The sequence below is a fragment of the Aedes aegypti genome, chromosome 3 (assembly GCF_002204515.2).
Source record: "Aedes aegypti strain LVP_AGWG chromosome 3, AaegL5.0 Primary Assembly, whole genome shotgun sequence".
NCBI classification, from domain to species: domain Eukaryota; kingdom Metazoa; phylum Arthropoda; class Insecta; order Diptera; family Culicidae; genus Aedes; species Aedes aegypti.
The window spans coordinates 197,333,434-197,343,224 of NC_035109.1; the positions used below are offsets into that span (position 1 = coordinate 197,333,434).

Consider the following 9,791-nt stretch of genomic DNA (forward strand, 5'->3'; position numbering starts at 1 on the left):
GTAACGCAGCCTGACACAATCCACCCAAACACCGTATTCTGGAAGGTAGGCCCTTCGTCGCTTAGTCGGAATCTTCCCTCTTGCAGCAGGTCGAGGCAGTATTCAGCACCGATGATGATATCGATGTCCGACGTTTGGTAGAAATCTGGATCCGCTAGCACGACGTGATCTGGCAGATTCCACTGGCTGATGTCGAAACCAGGGATGAGAAAAGTACTGGAGCAAACATTTACCGCCTCTACATTTACATCTTTCTACACGACCATCAGAATCCAAAGCAAACCATGACGGTTCAAAACAAAAAAATGTCACGGCTCTTCAAAAATGTAATCTTCTTCTTCCTAACGTTTTTCAACCCCGAATGCGAAATGACTCGAGCACAGTGGTGACACGATTTTTGCGGTTTTCGGGATTTTGCATTTTTGCTCGATAAAGGCAGTATGAAATTGAACTTGTTTATATGTATCGTAACGGAATGATTGTGGTCTTTCTGTTAGAGCTAATAGATTTCAATTAGTTGAAAACACAAGCGAAATATTAGCGATTGAATGATTTAACACTTTTTTCAATCATTCAGCTTGGAATGGCTGCCCGAAAATGGTCATAGTGGAGAGACAAAAACAGTCAAGCAGTGTGTGAACCGTTGGCAGCGCAACGCCTGATGGTATTGATGCTGCTGCTGCTTTGTGTTTTGGTGGAATGGCAGAATCGATGAACTGTGGTGAATTGTGGTCACAGTTCCCAAGACTGGTCGAAACCTTCACATGGGAGTGGAATCGTCATATGCGATAGGACGTTGAACCGCATTTCTTCCTCGAAGTTAGAGATGCTCGCGAAGCGCGGCCTGACCAAGCCGCTAACTGCCTTGTTGGAGACGTTTGATGATCCTCCGATTCCCTTGACCGTGAGATAATTCGGGAACTCCTTGAGGTTCATTCGACGACAAAAATCGGATGTGACGAAACAATACTGCGAGCATGAATCTAAAAGCGCTCTGGCCAGCATCATACGCCCGTCATCATCACATATCCGCACCATGGCAGTTGATAGGAGAATTTGTGGCGAAGCAGTTTTCGTGTGCGATGGGAGGGATACAGTGTTTTGCAATGTGTTCGATTGATCTGTGACGAGCTGTGGGTTGGTGTTATGCGAATGTGTTTGGACAATTGATAATGAAGTGGAAGGTTCGTTATGGTTTGTGGTGGATGCTGTCTGGTGTGTTGGTGTTCCCGATTGTGCTTGTTGTGTTTGCGGTTGAAGTTCACTTGGGGGTTTCTTGTTCGTCGGTGGAACGGAGGATTTATTGGCACTGTTTGCTTCGGCATGAAGCAGAGTATGGTGTTTTCTTCCACATTGACGGCAGAATCCCTTACTGCAGCTCCTCGCCAAGTGACCCGATGACAGACAGTTCATGCACAATCCGTTCTTCCTCACTGCATCATATCGCTCGGCTATCTTCATCTTCTGGAACCTTTTGCACAGAAACGCTGGATGGAACGGTTCGGAACAAAAGCAGCAACGACCGCCGGTGGTCGAAGGATGACTCACGCTCATCTTCGGTCTCTTCATCTCGATAGTCGGGGGTTTGCTTGAGCCAACGGGTTGGAGAACGGCGCAGTGATTCTTCAGGAAGGTAATTAAGTTCCGATAGGTTGGTACTTCCTTCGAATTATGCGACGCTTCCCAAAATCGCAGTGTGGTGCTATCGAGCCTCGAACAAACCATGTAAACCAGCATCGTACTCCAGCCTTCGGTATTCTGGTCCATCTTCTGCAACATCTGCAGGTTTTTCTCGAATTCGCTGATGAGCTGGCTCAGCGATTCGTAGCTCTCCCGTCGCATAGCTTCAATACCGAAGATCGCATCGAGATATGATTTTACGATCAACTTTCGATTATGATACCGCTCTTCCAGTGCGTCCCAGGCGACTGAGTAGTTCGCAGCGGAAAGCTCGATGGAACAAACCTCTTGGAGTGCTTCCCCAGACAGCGACGATCGGAGGTATGTGAATTTGTCCATATCCGTGAGCTCACGGTTCCGATGAATGAGGCTTTGGAACGCATCACGGTACGAGACCCACTCTTGCAATTTGCCGCTGAATGTTGGGAGCCTTATCTCCGGTAGCTTCACCCTCGATTGAATCGGCTGTGCAGCTGGGACCGATGAGCCAGTGTTCGCAAAACTTAATTTGTGCCACTTCAATAACGCAGCTTTGGCCTTGCAGTAGCAATTCTCCACATCCTTGAAAATGGCAGCACTTTCATCTTCTCGCTTCTTCGATGAACGCTCCAGTCGTTCTTGATGCTCTCTTCCCGACTCCTCAGGGTCTTCTTCCTGGTCTTCGTCGGCTTCATCCAGCACCACATCGATCTTCTCGTGCACTTCATGAAATTCGTTAAATGCACTTTCCAACAGCTGCAAACGAACTTCCACCTCATCTTTATCACGCTTTTCTTGGTAGTCACGCACAAACGAAGCCACAGAGTCCAAACTGTTCCGTATGCGCTTCTCACGTTTGAATAAACTTCGCAAATCGTCCGACATTATTCACTACCGTACACTAAAGTCACTGATAAAAGTTTAATGTTCACAGCACTGAGGAGTTCGTTTGCACTGTCCACTTTCACCGCACTATTCACTGCCACACTGTAAAACTGCACTGCTGACTGCGAATCGACTCAACGTTCCACGCGCCGCAAGACGAACGAACCACCCAAGGATTACAACAACAGCGGAGGGGAATTCAACTAATGAGCAATTCAAGTCAATTGAGGACAGCAAATCCAAGACCACAGGGACCAAATCCACAAAATAAAGCCAAATACACAATTTCGCATGCAAATCTCTTTATTATCAATAGCCGTGCAATGGCTACGCAACCCACAGTGGCGCTCGTCATGCAATTCGCCACAGATTACACATGCAATTTGTACTTCCCTGAGTCCTGTTATCTGACGATGTCCTTCAATCCGATCCCAGTCCAATCGAACTATCCGGAGGTGGCCGTTCCGTCCTAGAAGTCTTCTCGTCTCGATCCTTTCGTCCAGCAGCAACAACATTCACTATCCACCATCGAATATTTCACCGCCCCAGAGCAATGGCGAGGATTTTATTCTTCACTGCACCACACTAATTGTCTGGCAATGAAAGTGCCGTTTCAACCGCCGCCGGTTCACAAAACTCGCGCGAAACGATCGACACCGCGTATGATCCGGCTCGAAGGACCAATTATGTTTACGCACATAGAACGTCCGGAGGTGCGCGGTGATACGATCACTATCAAAAACACGGGTTTTATCGAAATCACTAAACTACACTTTATTTCGTTCGAAGTAAACACACAACGTAGTTTTATTACGGCGCTTGCTACCGATCGCGGCGGAGATATATTTCTAACTAACTTATTGTGTTTATATTCTGCTGCCTCTACCCCGTAGAGGTGGTTAGAGTGATCACGTTTGATACCTACAAGCCTATCTGCGGACAATAGTATGCGGCAATCAGCTGTGCCTGCTGGTGTTGGGTTCGGCACACTGAGAGTGAGTGACCACGTGCTAGGGTGGTACTCGCAACATAAATTCAAATAATTATTTAAACTTTTGGCGCAACCACGCTGGTTGGAACAAAATTTAAATAGAAAACCCTTGAATGTAAAAAAGAACTAAAGAAGTCTCACTGCAGCAATCATATTTTAAAACTCCTCTCATTTTGTAAGGGCTTAGTTGTATATTTATGATTTTTTTGTGACAGGCTGGACATCACCACTCTATAAGCATAGCGAAATTAATGGAAACCCCCTTATAACTTTTTAGTTTACATAACTCATGTTTAGAAATGGTTAAACGACATAAAACAAAGATTCTATGACACTACCCCGAACGCCACTACCCCGAATGCCACTACCCCGAACGCCATTACCCCGAACGCCATTGCCCCGAATGCATAACATTTTGAGACGTATTCTAGGTAGAGAGTGGGAGATAATTATATGATTCATTATGAGTATTTAACGAGTTTGGCTCAAAAATGTATTTTACAAATATTAGGAGATAAAAAATCAGCTAGTTTTTCAGCAAATACTTTTTACATACTAAGTTTTGTTTGGATTTGTCCTCTAATTTTTGTGAGCTGCAATGCTCTGAAGAACAACCTATTTCGAAAAGAAGGGTGAATTTATTATGAAAGGATAGCTATAATACGCACAAAATTAGGATGTAGTACAGTCTCTTATTGGACGTCGGTACCTTTACTTCCTTTACTCATTTTTGTAGGTGGCGAGCTTATAGCATTAAGATTTTCTTAAAGATCTTGTTTCGTAAACCATGAAAGATCACCCTGAGATAGTTGCTGCAAGTGTTGTTCTATGGAATCCGTTTAAAGACCGACATGTTAGACAACCGTTCCGCTATAGCAAGGAAACGTTAATACACTTGTACGTATTAGAAAAACGGCGGCCTTCGATTGCCGCTACAGTAAAAACTTTCAAAGGTTTATGGAATCATTAATTTGAATTTTTATGAAAAAATCACAAAAAACTATTTATTTTTGATCCAAGGCAATGAAGAAATGATGATGGCAGAGAACTGGTGAGCAAATCCATAAGAGACCTATATGTTTTAATAAAAGAAGATAAAATAAAGGGAAAATTTCTGGTTAAAATTATAGCAGGATTCACTTTAGTTAATGCCTTCAGGATATATTCATTAAAAAAAAGCTGTTCTATATGGAAACATTAGCGGCTAGCTTATCCAAAGAAAACTTGAAAGAACAGCCAATTTAAGAAAAAAGGGCAAATTTCTGGTGAAATGTTTGCAGCTATGACGTGAATGATCACTGTAACAACGTGATCCTATGGCGCAACCTATATTCATAAGAAAGGAAAATATATATTTAAAAACAAAATTGAAATATGAGCACCACCAAGAAGTCCAAATACCGATGATCACGCAGCTGTTCAGGGTTATGGGTTCGAATTTCTCCGGTGGCGGATCTTATGCATTGAACATTTCCTTAACGTTCCTGAACATAGAGGTACATGTACAAGAATGGTAAATTGACAAGGAAAGCAGTCAATAAAAGGCTTATTTTATTAAATGCTAATTCTCAAATTTCGTAACGCTGAAGGGAGAAAAAAAATGTTGTGAGTGGTTGTCCTCAAAATGGTGCAGCCCATACACATTATGTAGGATTTCCACACAAAAAATGGAACGAGGGGGTGGGTAGGTGTCAAAAATGGCAATTTTAGGCGTTATGAAATTTGAGAATGAACCCTTGAACTGCGAAAGTGCCCACTGAAATGATAAACAGGCACTGTCTCAGAAAGAATGAGAAGAAGATAGTTGCCAACAAGATATTTCGAAATAATAGCTGACATATGAAAGAAGGGAAAATATATGATGAACATTTTACAGACGAACTTTACGCGCCATTAATGACCAGTTTTCATTAGAGACGCATTTTTGCCCGCAAAACAAGATACTGCACTGTATTTCATACTATTCGGGGTAATGGCTCATTCGGGGTAGTGGCGTTCGGGGTAATGGCTTTCGGGGTAGTGACCCATTCGGGGTAGTGGCGTTCGGGGTAGTGACGTTCGGGGTAATGGCGTTCGGGGTAATGGGATGGAGCCAAAACAAAACATGAAATTTTAATGTCCATAAAATCGAGGTAAAATGTACATAAAATCGAAGTACATAAAATCGAAGTACATAAAATCGAGGGTCCATATAATCGAGGGTCCACTAAATCGAGGTATACCTGTACATATTTTTTTGTCAGTAATTATTGCTAACAAAAACCTTGATTACAACTTATAAATTTTTCGACGCAATGGTTGCTTCTATTATGTTGAAAAAACGTTTATAATTCATTCATTTAACTAAATTTTAGCTCTAAATATTTATTACTAGACATCTTTGAGATGTCATATAAGCCGTCATTTGTTGAGCTTTTTTCAGCTATACTAGTGTTCGATATTAAGCCAATAATACTAGAAAAATACAACCAACTATGTATGAAACGTGAATTTTAAACTATTATATAACAAACTGTGTCACTTGGGATTAGCTGAAATATTTCATGAATAATATTTTTGCGCTTTGACCCAATCTCACCCCCCAGACCCATTGTCACCCACATCGACTGTATAAAATTTGGCCACCTCCATTTAATTTGCTATAAATGGCCTAATTATATACGCCTAACGGTCTGCATAACTTGTGTTCTCGCTAAAGGGGGCTCATACCATTGGTAACCGAGTATGTAGAGTGTGTACTGAACTATTTTTTTTTTTAAATCGTCAAGCATTACAAGCATAGCTTTTCACCTATTTAAGCTTTGTTATATGGTGATCAGTTTCAACACTTTTCATTTTCAATTTTTGTTATTTAATCCTATTTTATAAACCTTTAAATGTTGTTCCATAAATAATCGATTACATAAACTGATAAAGATCAATGATTTTGCCGAAATTATTTAGACAGTATTTGAATTCCAAAGAATATGTTATGTTGTAAAGTTGTAAGATATGTTGGAATCGAGGTAGTGTCGCACCACAGGTAAAAAAATAATATCGGTTGAGAAGCATCCGTCGTCGTAGGTAAAAGTGTGGCAGATTCGTTGAGAGAAGTATGATATTTGTGTGGAATGATGAATTGTAAATGTACACTACCCACCATAAGTATGTAATCGTTGCAATACTGAGTATTGCAGCACTTTTAATTTTAGCATCACCCAAAATCCAGTGATTAAAGTATTTTCAACAAAAATTGAAAATCGCAGGAGCTCAAAGACGTATTTTTTAAGACGAACTCAAAAATACATTGATCAAGCACTTCAGAATCATGAGATAATATTCATTTTAGGTGATGCTAAACTTTTCAAGGTGCTGCAATATTCAGTATGAGTGTTGCAATACGCGATTCCATACTTATGGTGGGTAGTGTATACCTGGTTTGAATAAAAAGAGTTGCAGCTGCTGATTGAGGTATCAGTCAGCAGTTGTCTAGTTGAATGATACATCTACTGTATTGTATTTCTTTATGATTTGCAATCGGATGTGGACGAGCTAGCCTCGCTAGGATCTGCATGGTCTTAGCGGACTAGCTCTTCAACAAAATAGTGATCAATTTTCCCCCGGATTACGGTACCAGTTGTTGATTGAAAATATTTACGATTCTTGAATGAAAAATAATGATTGAAATATAGTTGGAGCTTCGCTACATGAGTTGGGATGGATCTCAACGAAAAAGCTCTCGAATATCAAAAGTAGATGCCAAATTGACTTTGATGTCTGAGCGCCTTCGCATTGAACTTTCCATATATAGAACAATGTGCATGAATATGTGCGTTTCGTTAAAATTTGCTCTCCAGATGCGTGAGTTTGGGGCCCAGATAGCCGTAGCGGTAAACGCGCAGCTATTCAGCAAGACCAAGCTGAGGGCCGTGGGTTCGAATCCCACCGGTCGAGGGTCTTTTCGGGTTGGAAATTTTCTCGACTTCCCAGGGCATAGAGTATCTTCGTACCTGCCACACGATATACGCATGCAAAAATGGTCATTGGCATAGTAAGCTCTCAGTTAATAACTGTGGAAGTGCTCATAAGAACACTAAGCTGAGAAGCAGGCTCTGTCCCAGTGGGGACGTAACGCCAGAAAGAAGAAGAAGAATGCGTGAGTTTGGATCATTTTCACCAGCTGTCAATCGTCTCATACACGCTCGTTCAGATCTACTCACAAGTGAGTAGATTTCGACTCACTTCGGAACAAAGTGGAACTACTCAAAAGTGAGTAACACCATCGTTACTCACTTTAGAGTAACATTGTCAAATGTCAATATGGGAGTAACACTTACTCACTTTGTTTCATCTGAAATTTGCGAAAGTGAGTAGATGTCACTCACTTCAGGAAATAATATTTTTGGAAATAAATTTATTATGTTATTCATAAAATCAGGAGAAATATACAAAAAACATAACATTTATTTATTATCCCTTACATTACTATATGAATAATACATGATAAAAGTAAAACAAGTAAAAAAAATGATATTTGTGTTGAAAATTTCGCTGCTATGGAATGGATCCCCGGATGTTATAAATCTCTGGGGGATTGATGAAACCATGGAGGATGTAGTTTGACCGTGCCAGTAGCCTTCCCGGTTGAACTGTAAAGAATTGATAATTAGCCCAATAAAAAGTACGACGGTAAAACTTACTGTTTATATTTTTTTCTTGCGGTTGTTCGATCAAAACCAGGACTTGGTCATTTTCACATCTACCTCGCATCAGTTGATATCAGGATTATTGACTTCGCAGCACTAATCTGGAATTCGCCGGTTGGACTTCCGAAGCAAAGTTTCAAGCAAACTAACTGCCATTGCTCTGCCGGATCGGCTTTTGTCTCGACTGTTTTTGAAAACAGTCCGACATCACGTCGACGGAAAAATTTTCACCACAACGGAGGATTTGTCAGTTCGAGCGCGCGCGAAATTTTCACAAGTCTTTGACGTTTACAAAGTGAGTCGAATATGTTTGTGTTTACTCAAAAGTGAGTAAGGTCGTTTTCTTTCATGGTTGAGTAAAAAGTTACTCACTTTGATAAAATAAGGTTACTCACTTTTGACAGCTAACTTGAAACTTCAAAAGTGAGTCAAAGTTACTCTCTTTTGAGTAGATTTGAACGAGCGTGTAGGATAAGATAGGCTATTTGGAATGCAGTCATAGTCTGACCAGCTAATCCCCGCTGTACTTGGACAAACGTACACGGAAAAAAAATCTGTGGTAAAAATTACCAGTTTAGCTGACTACGCCCATTCTTGAAACTACCATGGAATTTCAAACCAATTTACTATGTTTACGGTACATCCCACCACATTACTGGTATATCTGACAGAAATAATTTACAACAATCTGATTTCGACTACAGACATGGTAAAATTAAGCGCAAATCTGGTCTGCTGAAAATTGCCGGTGCGAGAGCTTAAGTTGACCCCCTAAAATGGTAGTTTTCACCGCATATTTTTTTTGCGTGTAGTACAGACCACAGATAATGGAAACGGACTGGTTTCTTTCGATCTTATTTCTTATTTACCGTCGTCCGAGGTGATTGGACCGTTTAGATGATTTTGAGCTACTTACTACAAACTTACATCACCAAAACATTATTAACAATGTGGCAAGCTTCAAGAATACATTAAAAATAGTCACTAGATGGCCATTGATTAGTTCTTCGGCTGGCCATGTGATTAACTGAAAATGACGATCACGGTCACCCCGCACGGCGGTATTTGGAGATGAAAGCAGTATAAAACAACAAAATAGAATAAAAAATTCTTTATTCATATTTATAGTCGTTATTTTTATTTTGTGTTAGAAATAGTTTGGTTTTATTATTGTATACATGGCAGTATTTACAATGTCACTGAGACTTATATAAATTTTATGAGTTTCGTTTTCCTGTGAGTTATGACAATAAAAAAGATGAACTTAGTAGACAGAAAACTATTGTTCTGACTCACGATTTGATGATTTTCAATAGATACTTGTTATATTATGGATGAAAAGAATTCTCGGTTCGAATTGATTTTGCTGAACAAACCTATAAAGTCTATTTTTTTCTTATTTCATGTTTTCTCTGCTTCCGATCGATTGCTTTTTTACGTTATATAATCATCGGCTACGTTACAATGAACTTCAATTATATTCTCTATTTTCTTTAAGGCAGTAACTAGTTTTTTTATTATTAATATTTCTCATCCTTCTGCATCAGATTATTAATAAAAGATAATAACTC

General features: G+C 40.2%; 1 long non-coding RNA gene across 1 annotated transcript; it reads right to left on the reverse strand.

Moving 5' to 3' along the window:
• Positions 1-7,960: 7,960 nt before the first annotated feature.
• LOC110679602 lies at positions 7,961-8,464 on the reverse strand. The gene is made up of 2 exons (XR_002502628.1): positions 8,215-8,464; positions 7,961-8,163 (listed from the first exon to the last, which is right to left on the reverse strand). It is a non-coding gene; the product is annotated as an uncharacterized LOC110679602 (long non-coding RNA).
• Positions 8,465-9,791: the final 1,327 nt, after the last annotated feature.